Source organism: Saccostrea cucullata, unplaced genomic scaffold (assembly GCF_032062105.1).
Source record: "Saccostrea cucullata isolate Sc308-1 unplaced genomic scaffold, CSIRO_AGI_Scuc_v1 ctg623, whole genome shotgun sequence".
In the NCBI taxonomy this organism is placed as follows: Eukaryota; Metazoa; Mollusca; class Bivalvia; order Ostreida; family Ostreidae; genus Saccostrea; species Saccostrea cuccullata.
In genome coordinates this window covers 1-22,014 of record NW_026930400.1, presented here as the reverse complement: position 1 = coordinate 22,014, position 22,014 = coordinate 1, and the positions used below count along the sequence as shown (strand labels likewise).

Sequence of the window (22,014 nt, the reverse complement as noted above, 5' to 3'; positions counted from 1 at the left end):
GTTTCAAACTGCTATTCAATGCTCTCAGACTTTGTTTTTTACTCTTCGGTTATTTTTATTATTAAGACAGGTATTTTCTTAACATAGACATCAAAGGTAACTTGCGTATAACGTAATTTTGTAATGTCTTCAAAATGGCTGCCATATTTCTTAATCACCAGCCTTATTAAGTCCCATGTTACTCAAATGTTTTCTAAAAAAAACCTTTCTCTTTTTGTTAATTCCTTTTTCAAAAATCTTTTCCACTAGAACTGGGATTTTCTGTTTTCACAGAACAGCTAACAGTATGATTTAATTTATCTCTTACATCATAAATAAACACCCGTCTACCTGATATTTGATGATGTAATCAATACTCAAAATAAGCGATTCCCTTACGATGTAAAATATATTGTGTTTAGATTATAATATATATTGACGGTAAACTTACTATGAAATAAAGTTGTTGTTTTGCAAATATTTCATCATTATGCAAAATTGTAGAGACTCAATGTTGGTACATGTTTGTTGAAACACTCCGTATCTTTTTTTTAAAAAATGAACTACAATGTTTAACAATTAAAGAGCAGTAGATGTTACAGGGTGTAACCCATGCACATACAACGTCGGAGGGAGATTTTCTGACACTATGTTTAGACTGTTTAGATAGGTCTCATAATCCCTGGTATCCACTGGAGGAATAGGGAGGTACAGGAAACCTACTGCTGTTGTACTGGAGTATGAAAAAATCGTTTGGTTTATTGCATGAACAAATTCTTCAGGGACTGGGTAAAATTGCTGTGTCAATGTGAGTGTCCCATTGCTATTCCCAGACATTTCGGGCATATGATGTACCAGATGATCCAAGGTGACGAGCTTCACTGACGCTTTTATTCTGAGCTGCTGAAGAAAACAGTTGGAAGGTGTTGTCTTTCTGAGAATTCAAACACAAGAAGACTCGAAGACTTGTTTTGAATTTCCAGTCGGGTACCATGGTAAGAATACAGGCAAGTTGTGGCATAAAAAGGCAGGCGTTGTCGAAAAAGTGAACAGTATCAGGTCTGAAAAGATTCACTGGCCAAACATCAATGAAAAATTCCTTTTTTTGATTGCATAATAGATTGCTTACTAAATTGATCAAAATGCCTGCATAAACATACATTCTTCTGCATTTTCAGTGAATCTGAAATAAGTTTGACATGCTCTACAGAAGTTATATGTTTTGAATCAACCTCATCCCTAATATTCACGAATAGGTTTTCAATGTCACGCAGTACAGTTAAGGCAACATTTTTCTATAAAAACTCACGGAATCCGATACATATAATGCTTAATAGTTTTATTTTTGAGCAAGACACTCTAGTAAAAATAGCTATTTGTTATCTTGAAGAGTATGCCCATCGCTTTTCACATCGGTATTTTTTGACATCATGTGACCCCCTGAGGTCACGTGGGCTCCGATTTTAGGTCAAAAAATGAGATGTCAAATTTAACCAAAAAGTGCAAGGGCAAGGCAAACAAAAAATTAACTGCACAATATTTTATGTTGTCTCTATGTATCTATACTTTCTCAAAATTGATGCTCATTCAGTTAGTTTTCCGATATAATTAAGTTATTCAGCTAAAACAGACAGTAATGCATGCAAAATAGGATATTTTCCTAAGTTCATCGCGAATTATAAATTAATTAAAGGATTACAAAGAAATGAGCATCACTTTTTGAAAACTTTACAATAAAATAAATAATTTGAAATAAAAACCTACTTTTTAGGTTGCCGCCTTGCCCTTGCACTTTTTGTTTAAAATTGAAATCTTGGAAGAGCCAATCTAATTATAGTTTTCAAACGCATCAATGACCCAGCATGGGAGATAACTCTTGAGTACTTGGTATAGTTTGTTTACTTCGTAAATGTTAAATAAATATACATGCGGACAGGACTGGACACTTTCTTTTTTTACTAAATAAAAACGGTATGCATAAAAATCCTTGACATTTCTTTCCATTTTGTGTATTCGTTCTCCAAACATTGTATACATTTAATGTCTTTCAAACGTCCCGCATTTCCTCAAAGATGTGTATAACGTTATGCATGACTGTAGTATCACAGAGGCTTGTGTAGAGAAAATAAATCAGCTTAAAAAATTAGTATTTTTCTCTCCGAGGTACTAATTTTTTAAACTGATTTATTTTCTCTACACAAGCCCCTGTGGTAGTATTACACACACATAGGTCTAAATATTGCCGATATACATGTGTTTATGTAGAACACAAATTGTTAATTAAGATATAGCATCCATTAATATTTCATCAAATATCTATACCCCCTCTCACTACTGTACGCATACGCGTCGGAACCGGGGGTGGGGGGGGGGGGGGGGCTTAGCCTCCCTTCTTATTATGTAGGCATTGGAGTTTACCTATTTCTTTTGGTTTAGCCCCCCCCCCCCCCCCACTTTCATTTTGCTTCCAACACCTATGGTACATGTACACACACTTGTGTTAATAATATCTTTTTTCTTTCTGCATACGAGATCATGTTCTACGATCGCTTTCAATCAGACTGCTTATTGTTAATTGTGGGATTTAAACTAAGTTATAACATGTATAAGTTTTAGGAACTTAATAGAAAGGATTGGGGTATAGTCCTGTACTTGTTAAGGGGACAGTCATTTTATTTTGAGGGTGTCAGAGGGGCTGGCAGATTTTAAAAATAAAGACTTGCAGATCAGTGATCTCCCCCTCCCAAGAATCAGAGGGTTTTTTTCTTCTTTTCTTTTTTTTTTTTTTTTTGCTTGTTAGACTTTTCAATGAATAATCTGTCCTTTATCTTATTGTTCGAAAGAAATATTAATCTGTCCTTCATTGACATGAAAAAGAAAAAATCTGACTTACAAAAACTTGCCAGCCCCCCCCCCCCCTCCCCCTTCCCTCAGAATCAAATGGTGGTCCCCTATCCTATTTTAAATCAATTAGGGGGATCTCTTGTCTCCTTTTTTTTGGTAATATTGAACACAATGCACATGCTGAAAATAAGTACCCTCCACACAAAATAGTATGCAAGTTAAGCTTTTTAAAATCTTAACAGTCTTTTCAACACCTGTACAGTAAATATATGAAAAAGTCAAATTATTATTTCTAGAAAATTTATTTAATAAACATTTCTTTTCAAATCCAATGACAGACTAGGAATGCTGGGCAGGTGCACATTATTTCCTTCATTTTATGTTCTTGTGGATAAAATGCATTCTAAAAATATGAGAAAATTGTCATGTTGAAATTTGGGGTGTTGATAATAATACCTGTAGTCTAGTCATTCTACTGAAAAATGAGAACTAATTGCAACAGTATATATTTTAATGCAGATTTGTAGATAAGCTATTAGTAACTCGCATATAAAAAGTTTAGAAAAATTCACTCAGGGGAAAGTTGGAAAATCGAAAGATTAAAATTAGGGATCAATTTGAATTTAGAATTACCCATTTGCACACCGTACTTTTCTATATGAGCTGTCTACGACAGACAGCCTGTAAACAATAGCCAGTTAGCATTAAAAGTTGTTGTTTTAACCTGTAGTTTGTTATGCAATCAAAACTAAATTAAAAAAATTCTATATTTTGATTTTCAAAGAAGTGAAGTTTTGACTTCCACACCGGCCAAATATCATCTACACATACATGTATAATGGTTGCAATTACCATTCATGTAAACAAAAAAGTATGGAACACTGTTTGTATTCACAATATACATATATGTGAAATTCTTAAATGTGAATGTGTTTATTTTCATTTCATTTGTAAACATCTGATGGACATTTATACCCCAGTAGTTTTGCAATTTATACTCATGAGACAAAAAATGTATGGAACACAGTTTGTATACAAAATAAGTCAAAACAGCCTTTTTCTAAAGAATTCTGCAAGGAAGCTTCTCGGACAAGTACATGTACAATGTATATCAGAGTTGTTACAATTACATCATCACAGAATATATTTTGATTAAATATCTAGAATATATATACATAGCTGCAGATCTGTAGCTCTCCGAAAAAAATTATTGATATCTCCGGTCTATCAATATACATTTTTTCGGAGAGCTACAGATCTGCAGCTAATATATAGAAATTTATCACTTTGAAATAAAGACTACAGAATTTATGGAATCACATGAACAGGATTTGATTTGAAGGTCTCCAAGTTAAAAAAATCAAATATTTAATTCCATTAAGGCATCTCCGGAACTTCAATCTGAATTGTGTGATTCAAATTTTTTTTTGCTCTCCAGATTTACTGCTTATTGCTTTTGTAAAAAGTAGCGAACCTTATATAACAAGAGGCCCAGGGGCCACAGCGCTCACCTGAGCACATCGGGCTTGAATTTACTCCCCCCCCCCTCCAGGCGTTCATCATTTGAACAAACTAGAATCTACACTACCTGAGGATGATTCCATATAAATATCACTAATCATAGCTTTGAAGTACTTGAAAAGAGATTTTAAAAGGTTTCCCTATATATCCCTATGTAAAACTTGGGTCGGCCATTTTGGCCCCACCCTAGCCACGGGGGTCATGATTTCAACAAACTTGAATCTACACTACCTGAGGATGATTCCACATGAGTTTCATCTTTCCTGGCCCTGTGGATCTTCAGAAGGATTTTTAAAGATATTTCCTATATATTCCTATGTAAAACTTGGGTCGGCCATTTTGGCCCCACCCTTGCCCCGGGAGTCATGATTTGCAAAAACTTGAATCTACACTACCTGAGGATGATTCCACATGAGTTTCATCTTTCCTGGCCTAGCGGTTCTGGAGAAGAAGATTTTTAAAGATTTTTCCTATATATTCCTATGTAAAACTTGGGTCGGCCATTTTGGCCCCACCCTTGCCCTGGCGGTCATGATTTGAACAAACTTGAATCTACACTACCTGAGGATGATTCCACTTGAGTTTCATTTTTCCTGGCCCAGTGGTTCTGGAGAAGAAGATTTTTAAAGATTTTTCCTATATATTCCTATGTAAAATTTGGGTCGGCCATTTTGGCCCCACCCTTGCCCCGGGGGTCATGATTTGAACAAACTTGAATCTACACTACCTGAGGACGATTCCACATGAGTTTCATCTTTCCTGGCCCAGTGGTTCTGGAGAAGAAGATTTTTGAAGATTTTTCTTATATATTCCTATGTAAAACTTGGGTCAGCCATTTTGGCCCCACCCTTGCCCCAGGGGTCATGATTTGAACAAACTTGAATGTACACTACCTGAGGATGATTCCACATGAGTTTCATCTTTCCTGGCACAGTGGTTCTGGAGAAGAAGATTTTTAAAGATATTTCCTATATATTCATATGTAAAACTTGGGTCGGCCATTTTGGCCCCACCCTTGCCCCGGGGGTCATGATTTGAACAAACTTGAATGTACACTACCTGAGGATGCTTCCACATGAGTTTCATCTTTCCTGGCCCATCGGTTCTGGAGAAGAAGATTTTTTTAAAAATGCCTTTAATTTTTAACAAATTTATGATTATCTCCCCTTGGAAAAGGGCGTGGCCCTTCATTTGAACAAACCAGAATCCCCTTCACTTAAGGATACTTTGTGCCAAGTTTGGTTAAAATCGGCCCAGTGGTTCTCGAGAAGAAGATGAAAATGTGAAAAGTTTACGACAACAACGACAACAACAACGACGACAACGACAGACGACGGACAAATTTTGATCAGAAAAGCTCACTTGAGCCTTCGGCTCAGGTGAGCTAAAAAGCCAATTGATATTGACCCTTTTCTCTATAAAGACTGCACCATGCATCTATACATGTACAAAAGCTGCATTATGTTTATAGTAATGGAAATAATTCAAATGGAATCATTTAGACAGAATTAAATGCTTAAATGCTCTTTTTTAAAATTCTTTATGTAACTTTTTCACAAAATATTTTAAACCCATTTTTAAAAAACTTAACTTCTCCTTGTAGATCATATGGTCATTTTTGCAACAGTAAAATGCCTGATGCGGCACTTATTGAAGCTCCATTTTATGGGGACTGGTGATAACGGTGTTTCCATGAGCATGATTTAGAATGTAAACAATCTGGAACACTTTCAAAGTCACTTCTTAATAAGAGCAACATTGAAAAAAGAAAAGTAAAAGGACGTGAATTTTTCTACTATAATTGTATATTTTTTAACGTCCCTTTCGAGAATTTTTCATCCATATGGAGACGCCACCACTTGCCAGTGGAGAGCTGCACATTTTGTTCTATACTCAGCACTTAAGGTCATTAAGCAGTGAGGAATCTTTTTCGCGCCAGTGCCTACTGCGACACGGGACCTCGGTTTATACGGTCTTATCCGACCGGTCGGTCTCCACATCCCACATTGGGATTCGAACCCGCGTACATGTAAGGATCGACTCCTTACTTCGCAACTCTAGAGCAGATGCTCTAACCACTGCACCATGCGGGTGAATTCCTAGATTAAAGCCAAAGTCTTATAATTTCTAAAACTGTTAGGATAAAAGTATTTGGGGAAAATATAAGAAACATTTATAATACTTTTACATATGAATTTTAACAAGTAAAAATTGATAACCAGTATCTACCAAGAGTTTAACAATTAATTCTTCCTTGAAACAAATACTTGGCTTGCTCTCCTTTACTTCATTCCATTTGTGTAAGTGCTTTAATTTGACTTTAGATTTTTTTACCAATATGAATAAAATAATCTACTGTGTGCTTTCAATTGCCCCCACCCTCTTCAAGTAAAATTACATAGCAACGGTTTGAAATACATTAAGATTCAAGAAGGGTAACAATATAATAATTATTAACTGCGCAGAACCTTTGCGCACACATTTCACGATATATTTTGTTCTCAATGCAATTTAATTACTGTTGATTCAGCTACATCTTGGTCAACAATGATCATTTTCAAGGGATAACAATTTCAGATTTTATCCTAAATCGTGTCTTATCTCCATATTATTGAATGTAGTTGAAGGTTACACTGAAAAAATCTTGAAATATTTTTGGAATATCACCATTCATGAAGCAACATTAAATGTTGCTATGTTTTTATCACACCGGAAGGCGTGGTTTCATTTTATGGAGGGTAAAAAAAATACATTGATCCACTTGATATGAGTAAGATGACAAATACCCTGTAGGGTACCCGGGTGTGGGGTGGGTTCAAGTTCTGATCAAGCAAGAACCGTCATACTCATTATATATTGTGTACAAGCATTTTATGATACTGATGTAAACAGAGTATTTTTTTTATTTCTGAGCATTTTATACAAGTTACCAATCAATCATATTGCAGGGACTTAAAACTGGTGTTACATGTTGAAAGAAAATTTTCTGAAGGGTGGACAACACAATGTTCTACAATGTAATCTATGGGGAACAGCTTTGCTGTGCATAAAAAAAATTCAGATTTCAGAATATTTTTTGACACAAAAAAAATAACAACCTACCTAATCCAGAATAAAAACATATAAATCTATTTCGGGGAGGAATGGGGTTCTATGAGATTTTCCCACAATTTACGGGGAAAACCTTTGTTACAGGAGGGATTTTTTTTTTGGGGGGGGGGCATTTTCTGCTACTTTTTCATAAAAAAATTCTTATTGTGGGATGTCCCATGACCCCTCTAAATCTGCTCCTAATTTTTTTCGGATATACCTTTCATATTCATTAAAACATTTTTATTGTTTCTTAACTTTTGGTGATTGAGTATATTCGTGCTGAAATTTTCATGTAAAATTCATTTATAATGCATCCATGGTTACCACCTATTTACAGAAATCTTCTAAATAATTTCTTTGAAGCATTTATGGCAAAAGAATGCATTTTGAGTATGTGTGTAAACTAACGTAGTGACTGTTTTCGAGTTTTTAAAGGTTCATTGTTCAAAAGTAGGTGATATTCTAAATTTATACTGTTTCCATGGCAACCAACATATATACACTTGTAGTAACCAAAATTTAATATTTTTCCCATTCAGTTAAGTTTATTTCCCTACTTACATGTTTTTTAAATCAGTATAAAAGTTTCTACTTTACATTGTTCGTTTAACACTTAATTAGAGTGAACACAATACGTCCCAATAATGACCTCAATTTTTCATTTTTCCCATGTATAATTTTTTCTAAACTTTTTGTTATATATTCAGATCATATCATAGATTGATTAAAACTAAGTTTTGAAACTGTTGCAATTAGTTCACATTTTGATAGAAAATTTGATAATTTGACTAGACTACTGTAAAATATGACCAAGTCGTTGAAATAAAATATACGTCTTTTATTTTCGAAGTGTCCAGCAAAAGTCTATTGCATAATATAACAAGACATAATAAAACACAAGATTATAAACAATGAGTCTTTGCACAATTAAAAATAATGCAACAGATAATGAAAATTATTCAATGACCACATTATATAAACAACCTTATGATTTACATGTGCACAAATATTACACAATTAATAAACAAATACAAGGGGAATTAGTTTGAGTAATAGCAATTAAGATGGGGAAAATTAACTTGAATGGTAGAGAACTTTACTTAGCCATGATGAGGTACACAAGTTATGAAGGAGCAGACATACACAGAGGGTCATATTGCATAATCTCAATTTACATATTTATTCACTTATTTTCATAATTTCATTTAACAGTTACTAACTTTCATTTAGATACAATTGGGAAATTAATCTGGACTTCTACTTATGAAATCAAAACAAACAAAAAGGGCAAATGCCTAATAAAAACATACATAACATCAATGCACATGCATTGACATAAAGAGGTATAAAATATGGAAGTGTGCAGTAATAATAAAAATCTGTATGAGTTGTAATCAAAATATGCAATGTTATAAACTTACATCTTCATCCCGTTAAAGTTAACAAAGTTATTGAATGAGTTTAACAAAGTTTTTCTTGTGCCAAGGCATTTTCACTTTGGGCGGAAGTGAACCCAAGTAAACAAAGGCGAAAGTAAATTTAGATCTGGTCATGTGACATCTAAACTTCCGGAAAAGTGCTGTATATATAATTTATAAAAATTGTAATTTGGCGTTACCGAGAAATTAAGAGAAAAGAATTTTAGTTATAAAAATAGATATTTTCAATCGATATATGTTAACATTTGTATATCTCAATTCATTGAGCTACGCATATCTACGGCATACAATCGAAATTAGGTAAATGAGTAAATCTAACAAGAACAAAGAAAATCAAAATACATAAAGTACTGGACTACATCAATTTGCTACAAAAACATATTTAATTTGAACACATTTACCCTGAGATCATGAAATATAAAACATATGTACAATAAAAGCATAATAATAAAAGTAATATAAAATATTGCCTACCTGTAAAATATGACCAAGTCGTTGAAATAAAATATACGTCTTTTATTTTCGAAGTGTCCAGCAAAAGTGACGCGCTGGGCTTCGACTCAAAAAATCACTTGGTCAAGGTAAGGCACATACAGGGTAAAATGTAAACATATCAAAGGCGAACACAATTATTTACCTGTCGGGGGCCTCCCACCCGAAAGATAGAAAAATACCAATCTTAACAAAGAACCTTAATCCGATGTACTGACACTAATTGATTGAAGTAGACTTCAAAAGATATTCTTAATCAAATTGCGTGGCTTTGCGTAAATGTTATTTGTCAGTAAATAAATCAGAATTTCACATCACCAGAAAATGTGTGAATATGTACAAAACTTCTTAACTTTATGGCTTTAAGCTAGTCAAAGATTTATTAGTTTTTCTCAGATAAAAGAATGCTAAAAATGAAATGTGTTCTTAAAAATCTCAAATGAAATTAATTATTTTATGAAATAAAATGTATGAATTAATTTATAAAAGTCAAACTCAATTTATTATAAAATATATCAGAGGGTCAATTTGACCTGATGAGGGATTTATCATCAGGTCAAATTGACCCTCTGATATATTTTATAATAAATTGAGTTTGACTTTTATAAATTAATTCATACATTTTATGAAATAAAATGTATGAATTAATTTATAAAAGTCAAACTCAATTTATTATAAAATATATCAGAGGGTCAATTTGACCTGATGATAAAATCATGAAAAACCATTATTGAAAGTAATTTGTGTTTTAAAAAATGAAATAAAAATTGCATTGAAACATTTAACATAGAATGTAAATATGTTTTCAATTCTTCTGTTAGTTTTATTATCAAAACTTTGTATGGTTTATAGCTAATATTGAGCATACCATTTTCCTTAAATGATGGATTAACTTGCTGCCTGAATGAATCCATTTGTCCAACATTTGGGAATAGCTATGCCTACAACACAATATATATGCAGTTATACTTGTATGCTATGAGATTACTAAATATACTTAATTGTAGAATAAAAAATGGCATTACATTTGATAAAACAAATTATGTACATTGTATACTGTAGTGCATTTATGTTATTCATATAAATGGGAAAAAAATTGTGTTACAAAACTTCTCTTGGTAAGTGATGTCTTGACATTTACAATAGTTAATACTTATTGATAGAATATTTTCTAAAAAAAAAAATTCTGAGTTTTTCCTTTACCAAAATGAAAAAAAAAACCAAAATGTATAGCACATGCATAATTTAAAACTGTGAAATGCTTTAGAAGTATACATACCCTGTGGAGAAATGATGCATTTTTCTATTCATTCAATCTTTAAGCCTGAAGTTCTTAACAGCTACAATGATAACAGTATCATATAAATATTTTTAATGTACATGTACATAAAAAATAAATAATTATTTATTTTCATTAATTTAGAAATTCTAGAAAATTACAAGCATAGATCTGAGTTGGGAGTTCTATGTTTTCAACAAAATGATACTGATAATTTTTATTAAAATTGTGTAGCATATTTGTATGTCACTAGTCATTAGTGAATCATTGACTGTTGAAACAATGAAAACATCTCATTTAATTTAGTTTTAATCTGTGTAACTGATGACCTCCATTATTACACATATTGTCTTAAAGAAAATGAGCTAATTGACCGGAACTCAGTACATATTTAGTGTAATTAATTTTTAATAATAATTTAATGATAACTGTGCAACTTAGTAAAGGGAGGGGGGGTTACAAACAAGGCACTGCATTACAGTTTTTCACCGACTGTGATACATGTTATACATTTAAAATAACATGTACACCCTCAGGTTTTTTATGTTAACAAAAGCATGTCTACATATTGTAGATCTACACATGCAGGGGCGTAACAGCCGGGGGGGCCAGGGGGGGCCTGCCCCCCCCCCACTTTTTTCATCAACCTTACTTGAACTATAGGAAATGTTAATTGAAAGCCTGGTTGCCCCCCCCCCCCAGTTGTAGTCTTTTAGTGTTGTACCGAAAAAGTAGTATTAGAATTAGTACTGAAAGTTGTTTGCCACTGAGAGTCGGGTTTTTTATGTTAACAAAAGCATGTCTACATATTGTAGATCTACACATGCAGGGGCGTAGCAACCGGGGAGGCCAGGGGGGGGGGGGGGGCCTGCCCCCCCCACTTTTTTCATCAACCTTACTTAAACTATAGGAAATGTTAATTGAAAGCCTGGTTGGCCCACCAGTTGTAGTCTTTTAGTGTTGTACCGAAAAAGTAGTATTAGAATTAGTACTGAAAGTTGTTTGCCACTGAGAGTCGGGTTTTTTATGTTAACAAAAGCATGTCTACATATTGTAGATCTACACATGCAGGGGCGTAGCAACCGGGGAGGCCAGGGGGGGGGGGGCTTGCCCCCCCCCCCCCCCCACTTTTTTCATCAACCTTACTTAAACTATAGGAAATGTTAATTGAAAGCCTGGTTGGCCCTCCAGTTGTAGTCTTTTAGTGTTGTACCGAAAAAGTAGTATTAGAATTAGTACTGAAAGTAGTTGCCACTGAGAGAAAGTCTACCTCCCCCCTCCCCCCCCCCCCCTACGAAATAGGACTTTCGACTTCGGGCAACTTTTTTTACCTTTTTTTTTTGCTTGTCAACTTCTACAGGTATGTAAAAAAAATTTTCTTTTCTGGCTGCCCCCCCCCACTTTCAAAAACGATGCTACGCCACTGACATGTACCTACAAATGCGTATACATACCTTGCCTGGAATAACAGTGCAGTGATTAGGTGATGGATCTACGGAGCTGGTGCAGATCGTCTCAGTTTTCTGCTAATAATGTCCTCATATTCTCGTAAAAGGGAAAAGCAATGCCTTGTCTCTTATTTTATCCTTATTTTCTTTAAAGATTGTGTGGATATCATGGTTATTGCGATTAAATCCACTGCAAATTTCAGCTGATGTCGCCACGTTTTTAGATGTAAACAACATTCCGTGTCACCGAGTGCAAGCGCTTGGCTGATGCCGAATGCAGTCAAACGACACATTAAAAAGAGAATTATTTTAAAGACATGCTATTTTATACACGAGAAAATCACTAATTATTTTCTATTTAAACATGAAGATATTGCTGTTTATTACAAAGTCTTGCAAATATCGGTAAATAGTTATTTTGAGCACCATTTCCTTATATGGATCAATCAGGGCGGAGCAACTGTCATGACGTCAGACCTCATTATGACTTCATTACCATATTTTTTTCCTGTGTTGCCTTAACTGTACTGCGCATTTGTTTTATCATCCAAGCGTTTGATAAAACTCCGCTTCCTTCCTGTACTGTTAATACTTAGCAAGTCCTTTGGTTTAGCATCATCAAAAAAAAACCCAGGCAGACAGTATTGGGTTTCATTCCTCCCATTCCCGACAACCTTAATAAGTGTTGTAAACCCTCTGACACAGTATTAGCTAAGGTCACCTCCACAAAGGCTTACACTTTAAGGTGGTCTATCAGACCCATCCATTTTGGGTTTTCTTCCAGAATTGGATCCTCAACATATGAATCTAGGGATCCTAGTTTGACGTGGCCAATCACAAACAGTCCACCTTTCTTAATGTCATTGATAAAGTGGATGAGTTCTGAACAATGTCTTGGATTAGACACCATAAGTAAGATCTGCAGATGCCAATACTTTACATGGTCCTTCCGTGAATCCAGCATCAGTGAATACTTTCTCACCTACAAATATCAAATGGTCGCAGTAATTTTTTAAAAAATACTTTTTTTTAAATATACTTTTCAAACATATACTTTCGTATACAAAACATTGAGGTAGAGTATTGATATAAAACATTCACCCCGTAATATAATGTCTGAAATCTAAAGAATACTAATATCTAATTACATGTAGTTGTAATTTATGAGGTTTGACTGTATCGTTTAACATCTGAATGATAAAAGAATCACCGTTAGATTTTAAAAAGTTCAGCTTAGGACTTGTGCATTTTTTTCACTGTGAATTATGACCTTCATTTTTTCACTCCCATATGGCTATTTCCCACGTGCTTTACTCTATAAATGGATATCCCCAGTATTTATACAGAAAAAAATGTGTCCATGTTAATGTAATATTAGACCGAAATAATATCAGTTAATAGTTATGAAGATTCAATCAAGGGTGCACGGGAATCTACCCCGGGTTGTATTCCACACACCCTTTGGCCGTACGGGGATTAACCCCGGGTTTTATTCCATATACCTTAAGGCCGAAGGCTGAAGGATGTATGGAATACAACCCGCAGTAAATCCCCGTACACCCTTGACTGGACCTTGATAACGAATTTATTTATTATGTACCCATAAAATGTTTTGTAAACAAAGCCTAATAAACTGTGTCTCAATTTATTGATAAGATAAGTACGTTCTACAATGCATCGTGGCGTCATTTTATTTGGTTTTTATTATAAAGAAAGTACGCATTGTGACGTCACCGTTATATTTACCCCCGCCGGCTCAAGTTGGGTGCATGGAATTTACACCCGACTCTGTAACCAATCAATGATGGTGTTACAAGCTACATAAGAAATAATGATTCTTAAAACCTTACCTGATGGAAAATAAGAGCCTGACTTATGGAGCCCCACTGTGCAGGAAGTGACCGGAAGTAAAGGATGATAATCAATAGAAGCATCACAACAATGGCGGCTGAGGTGTACACGAAACTGACCAGAAAACACATCACTATAGAGCCAATCAGACCAAATGTACAAGTGTGCCACGAAAAGAATTTAAAGCTGGGTCTGAAAATATAAAATTCTTGGTACAAAACACATACATTTTAAAATTCTTCTTACAGGTGATGTTCTTAATAAAAACAATAAACTTTTTCTTACCTAAAGTTGGGTGTTGCAGCTAGTTCCAAGGCCAGACAGGCCAAATTCACTGAGGCATAGGACATAAGAAAGAACACTGAAATGATAGGAGCAATCGCATTGAGTGATCCGACAAGCAGGAGCAACTAGGAAAGAAGATTAGAAGCATCATTTCAAGTGACTTTCTGAGCATAGTTTTTATCACTTGACGGGTGTGAACGGTCAGTAGAGGATGCTCACTCCTCCATGGCACCTGATCCCACTTCTGATTTTTTCGGAGGTCCGTGTTGACTCTACTCTTATTTTGTATTGCTTTATGGATTTTTATTATTTAATACTGTTCCTTATCTCCATGTGATTCATTGATAATATATAATATTGATATTTATTTCTTTTCTGAAAATGAATTTTAATAAAATAATAATTGTTTTACTAACTTGTATAATAAACCATGATATTAGGACTGCAACGTAGGGATTCCCTGACTTTGTGGTGATGGTTGCAGGATTCAAAACGCACCCTTAAAAACATGATATTTCATGTAGAGATGCTTCAAAACAGCAGATACGATTTTGAATACATTGTTATTTTTTTCAAGAGCATCTGTGTTTTTATTTTGATACATTCCACGGTTTAAACACGCAAACTTAGTCTCGTCCACTAAAATATGTCGATATCTTAATGAACCGAACCCAGTACTTTTCTAAAGATTCTGAAAAAAATCTTCCAAATTCTTTCCTTCTAAGTAAAAACCAAATCGACAGAAATAAGTTATATGATAGCATATAAAAAAAACAAATGTTTACTTAAGAATAAAGAAATTAACCCCACAGTAATAGCGAGCGCAGCGAGCGTCGCGAAGCGACGCTCGTAACTGCGAGCTCTAACGACAACGCCTGAGCGAAGAGAAAATTCGGACTACTGCACATTCATTCTTTAGAATTTTTTGCCGCAGTAATTTTGACCCACAATGCATCACTTGGCAAAGTTGCGTTCTCGCGAGAATGACGGCAAATGTTCAACATAAAGTTTACTCGCCTTGATTAAATGGATGCATATTGAAGATAAATTGTAAACGTAACTTTTTTCATTATTTTTCAGCACTGTTCAGTTTTTTCTTGGTATTTGTAACTAATACATACGGCGTCATGTGATGTCAGAGTCTAGACCCACCAAATGTCACGTGCGGTTTGACGAGCCCGATCTTAATTAAAACAATAGAAGAGTTTGCGCTCGCTCTAACGGTCGCACCGTCAACATATTAATTTTACAGTATCTAAAACGCACAGAAGAGCCGATCATTAGCCAAGGCCTGGAGAATTCTTGATGCCCCGATGAGGTTACCCAGGGCAGCAGACAACGTGACTGTGAATATCCCAATCAAAACAAACGGTTTCCAGAGGTTGATTTCTTGTAGGAAAACATAGTTGTTCAGCAAAAGGCATCTGCAATAAAAGAAGGGGAATATGGAGCACAGTGCTAACCTGAGCCCTTCTTTAGAAAAAAAAAAGATTTTGGTATTAAAAAAAACGAATGAGGAAAGTGATAGAACATGTACATGGATATACAACATATAAATCGTTGTCAAATTACAAAAAAAGACTTTTTTTTTTCATTTCGCAAATTTTTGGTAACCCTTTGCAACAAACTATGTTGAAATAAATAAATTGAAATAAGTGGGAAGAAGATACTTATTTCAAAATTGTTAATTGGGCAGTAAATTATATTGACATTTTATCAATTCTGTAGTTTTTGTGACAAATGAAAAAAATATCTTACAGTATAGCATAAAACCCCCAGAAATGAAATTAAAAATGAGATTTGTATTTCTAGTTGCGAACCAAGTTTTATTTAAATTTTAAAATGACTCTGAAATTTGATGCAGTGCTGCATACAAGAATAATAATTGTAATGCTTACCTATCACACGACCCTCCAACCAGAATTATTTCGATGACGAATGTTGTAAATGTCAACATCAGAGCCCCAAGTGTACCCTGAGGTATTGCCTTACTAGGGTTTTTTAATTCTCCTTTGAAGAAAACAATTTTTTTCAACTCATATTGACACTTGTCCCAGCATGTTAAAATGATTTGTAAAATGTTAGGTACACGAACTGTTGACCAAAAAACTAATAATGAAGAAAAGAGCAAAAATTAAAGAAAGAACAACCATACAAAAATACCCTTACACATTTTTTGCTTCAATAATAAATAAAATTTTAATATTCATGCTCATGGTGAAATTAATATACATTTCCCTTGAAAAATAATTTATAATGCTTCGATGATACTCAGAAATTAAATCACATAGCAAATTATCAAATAAAAAAAATATTATGCTCAGTTCCATAAAACACAGTGACGAAAATTTATAACAAGGTTAAATAACTGTTGACTTTTAAGTTCTTATGTTGTAACAGACCTGACATATTTGCTCCGGTGAGAATTCCAGTCACACAGCAAAACAGAATGGAGAATACAGAGGTGAAGGTCATCATGTTTATAGAACTGTAATCCCGCTCATAATGTGCTGTAAATAAAAAAAATGCTAAACAAATTCTTTACGGACCCAATAGTGTACATGTAACAATTATTATATAAATATTGCATGTAGTTGAGTGTAACATTGAAAATTTTCACCCCTAGAAAACCATTGTCAACCTGCACCTCGGTTTACAATGGTTTTCGAAGGGTGAAAATTTTCAGTGTTACACTCAACTACATGCAATATTTATTATATTATACTGAATGTTTTATACAAATACATATAACAGTGCACAGTCGCTTTGGAATATCACCCGTCGTCAAGCACTGTTGACTGTTGCTATGCTGGAGGGCGTGGCTTCATTATTCAGCGGGTAATTTTTTAAAAAAATGTTTTTGACAAATCAGATTCAACTTATTTACAAGAAAGTATTATGTCACCAATTGTTGGATGATCTGTTTTATTTATTTTTGTTTTGTAGACTTTTGAGCTTGGATATTATCCGTTATCTCTACATATTTCATGTCATAAATTGTCATTTAAATCTTAACAAAAAAGTAAGTTTTCTTGCATTGCATTGAGAAAGCAGGTAGCTGGGTAAAAAATACACTTACAAAATAGGTTCTGACGGAAAGTAGCGGTTCTTAGTCCAGTGTAGTTTGCTGAGTCTTGTACAAAGCCGCTGGCATTAACTACGTGACAGTGCTGAGAACTATTTATTTTTCCATGATTGTGCTCTGCCTGTTGCGCATATTCTATCGGTTTTGTTGAGCTTTCGGCAAACACACTCACAAATACAGAAAGGAGGCAAATTACAACAACCTATAAAGATAAATTTAACTATGTAACAGAATATGACATATAAATGGCGACCTGATTTTACTAATAATGTCGACCTTTATAATTATATATTCATTCCTAGTTTACTTTTTAAGTGTGCTTTACATTCAGCTATCCAACACTCTCCAAGTATTTATTTACCATTTTAAAAAGTTTTTTACACTGTGCAATGCGATATTTTTTTCTTTTTCATGCAATACAATGATATCAAGGTGTATGTAAAACTAGAAAATTTCATTGAAGTTTGCATACAAACCCTAGTCGTCCTTTTCGTAGACTTAATGCTTATAGTACTTACCAAAAATATAAACAGCGATGTTTTGGCGAACATGTCAGCGCCAACAATACAGATACCAAGGCACACAAGGAGAACAATTGTACAATACAAATACTTGTACCAGAAGTCATGATCACCTTTTAAAAATGGATGGTCTATCGATGTTCCTGTTAATTATGATGAAAATAGATCTATTTGCAAGACCCGTAGATAATTATTTTTTTTAAAGATAGCCCACCTTAACAGAAGACTTTAACTCGTTGATATCTTTAATTTTCATTATTGTTTTTTCTTACAGACTTTTTGTATTGAGTTCTCGGTAATGATTTACTTTATGTTTGTCTTTTATATTTTGTAAATGTGACTAGGCATTGTTAAAACTGCAGGTGTATCTTTTTTTTCAATAGAAAGGATGCTTAAAAAGATGCAGCTGTAATTGATCAATACTTACCGCCTGGTCCGAAATTCTCGATCATGGCTTCCACTAAACCAAACACAGATAGACTGACAGATAAAAGATTGGCCACAAAGAATATGAAACCGAGGCTCCCACCAAACTCAGGTCCCAAAGCACGGCTTATCATATCTAAGTTTTGGTAAGGAATTGCAGCATACAATTATGGATTATTTTGAAGGGTTTCATCACATGTTATCACCCCTGAGTGACAGCCCTTTTTAAAACTGGATACCCTTGTTACCTCTCTTTAGATCCTAGATGTTCTTTTCTTGTTTTTGTTTTGAGATAACAAACAGTGATTGATTACAAACAAACTAACAAACAATACATATCTGAAAATAGGGAATAAAACAATACAAACAATACAAATCTGTGAATAAGGAATAAAACACAGATTCTCGGAAGTGTAATATATGGTACAAGGCCCCAAGACCATAATCTGAGAGCAGATTAAAGTCAAATATACAAAACAATATAACTTTGGAAATAGTTTTTATAATAAAATAATTTTTTCATCATATGTTTGAATTGAGGTGTTTTACACAAGTTTTAAGCTAATTCATTGAATGATACAGAACATATAAAAAATCAAAATTTTAACTTAAGTGTGTTCTCAGTTTATGGTCTTGGGGCCTTGTGCCTAGGAGGTACTCTTACTTATACCCAACATGAGCCCTTAAAACATGGTAGACAAAATATGATGCATTCAATCTTAGTGTATTAATCAAAGGCCTGCAACTTGGTAGGTCAGTCCATAGGATATTGCCCAATATTTATTTTTGTTAACAGGGTTTTTATAACAATAATTGAAATTACGAGATAAAGACGTCATTGGAGAATGTTGAAATCACTGTTACCTCAACTAATCTGTTTGCTTGGGTTTATTTTTTTATCATACTCAGAGCATGTTCTTGTGTATCAAAAACACCGGATGCAGGTGATAGCAAAATATTATTACACAAAAAAAGAAAGTTCGCTCTAGAGAAGCCGATGTCATATCATTTGTCATAGAATTTAGTAGTAGTTGGGCTTTATCGTATATGAAAAGTGAGATATGAGACAGACACTGTTACGTATTTTATTAACGTTTAATACGGTGTATCTGGTCGACTTGGACTTAACTCTTGTGTTTTCTTCCCAACTTAACATGCTCATACCCAGTCTTTAAAAATGATTGTTATACTTTTTAAAAATTGTTCCTATACAAATCTATACAGAAAAAAGTCTAACATTTTTAATGTTTTGCTGAGCGGGCATAAAAAATCGATGTTGGACCGCTGAGTGAGATGTTGGACCGCTCGGAGAGATGTTGGACCGCTTACGTCACAGAATGGGCGGAGCTTAATCTCATTTTCATTCTTTGGTTTTAAACAGTGACAGATCTAATGTTACATTACGGAATATAGTACAAAATACATGTATGTCAAAAAATATATAATGAAATAAAAGGTATAACAAAACATTTATTGACAGAGTTCTCGGGCAACATGCGTTTTGTCGGACCCTCGAACCAAACTGTCTGCCTTCGGCCTAACGGCCTCAGGCAGACAGTTTGGTTCTTGGGTCTGACAAAACGCATGTTGCCCTCGAATTCAGTCAATAAATGTATAATGCTTTTTTACAAGTGAAATTGAATAAATTTAAAGGATACAGTAGGCCCCGCCTCCTTCTACTGCTCCATTGGTCGATATAGCACTGATTGACAGTACTGTCATCACTAGGATAAAGTAGGCTAAAACATGCTGTAACACCGACTCTAGGATGCCTGCCTGGCCAACCACAAAACCTGAAACAGAATAATCATATTACTAAAAATAAAAGGTGAAATATTAATAATAATAAAAAGTGAAATATTATTAATAATAAAAGGTGAAATATTATTTTAAAAAGGTGATATATAACTGATAATTTAAGGTGAAATACCCCCAAAACCTTGGAAAAGAAGCCCAGCATATTTTAAGTTTTGGTAAGAAAGTGGGCTCTTATTTTCAAACCGACTTATATTAAAATTACGGCTTAAATTATTTTCAATGCAAAAACTGATAAGCAACGAGAGCATAGTCACAGTTTATTATCGATGCAATCATTGAATAAATTGTATTCGATATATTGAGAACGACTTGTTCATTCTAAAAATAAAAAAAAATCATAAATGTCAAAGAATGTTTATTATAAAATAAAATAATTACAATATAATTACAATAATACCGTGTTTAGTTTCTTACATATAGGGAGAAAATCATTTTGTTTTAACATCTTTCCTAAATGGCATTGTCATGACCGGCTTATATATTTTCAAAACTAGCTTATTTTCGACTAATTTCAATGCAACAAATAGGTGGCTTATTTTCAAAACAGGCTTATTTTTAAATCCGCCTTATTTTCAAGGTTTAAGGGTATTATTAATAATAAAAGGTGAAAATGTTTCAGATCTTTCTTAAAATAAAATCTTAACAATACAAATGTGTGAATAGAAATAAACTCAGTATATCAGTTCAAGAGAATCAGGTGCGTATAGTTCTAAAGAATAACTTTCTCATTTCACACAATTGACTGCTTTCTTTTTAGAAACTGGTTAACAGGGTTTAATTTATTGTCAGTTGTTGGTCTAAATGTGATGAATACTATATCATTGTATAGCACCAAGGAGTAATACTGACATTTTAGTAGTGTGATGTAAAATTTTAAAGCTGTTTCTTGTTTATTATACTGTAAATCACTTTTTATTCGCGAGAACTTTATTTTCGCGTAATTACGCGAGACAGTGTGCTCGCGAAAATTTAATTCTCGCGTATAAAAGTATTCCTTAAGATAATATAGAGTAATAACCACAATTCGTGAAAATTTTGTCTCGCTAATCAAGAAACAATAACTATCTCGCGAAAATAAGGTGTCGCGAAAATTAAGTGATCTACAGTATATGATTGTTGTATTTTATTTAATATTAATATGTAGTCGGAAAATAGCTCTTCAGAGCTAATGTTTTTTTGTTTGATATACCCGACTTTAAATAAATATTATCTTATCTTATCTTATCACGATCAGAAGGCAGTGACATATTCTCAGAGACTGTGACGTAGAAACACTAGACCAAGAGTATGTATGAACAAAAATTGAGTAATATTCGTAAAGCTCTTATATGAAAGATACTTTTATGACTACACAAGAATTTCATTACGATGGCCGACATCGATTATCTGCCGAATTCTGAAATATATTCCTTAATATCCAAAAGCGACACAAAAGATATATAAAATAAGAACAGTTTCATTTTTGCTAGGTGTATTGAATATATTTAAACCTTTCAATGCTTGTTTTTTTTTTACTAAAATGATTATTTTAATCTAGAAATCGTATCTCTAACGTTATAATAATTGAATTCTAGACCTGTTTACTATATAGCTATATGCAACCTTTTCAAAAGACGGCATTTTTTTTTTTACAAAAGTATCATGTTCAATCAAACAAAAAATAAAGTTATATGATTATTACAAATACTTTGGTATACAGAAAAAAAATATCTTAGGTCTTATTAGATTGCCTAATTGTCAAATTTTCAAATAAGATATATTCAAGCAAGTAGTTTTGATAATAGTTTGGTTTTACACATTATAAATGACATATTTTTTGTTTGATAACTTGATTAACACTACAACCAGTGCAGAAAGATAATTCTCAGTTTGCGCATTTTTCTGCAATAGTTGCAACCATTAATTCTCCTGTTAACGAAAGGAAAAAAAAACA

The 22,014-nt window shown here is 33.6% G+C and overlaps 1 pseudogene; it reads right to left on the bottom strand.

Annotated features, from left to right (window-relative positions):
* Positions 1–558: 558 nt before the first annotated feature.
* LOC134228442 (solute carrier family 12 member 9-like) lies at positions 559–21,280 on the bottom strand (annotated as a pseudogene).
* Positions 21,281–22,014: the final 734 nt, after the last annotated feature.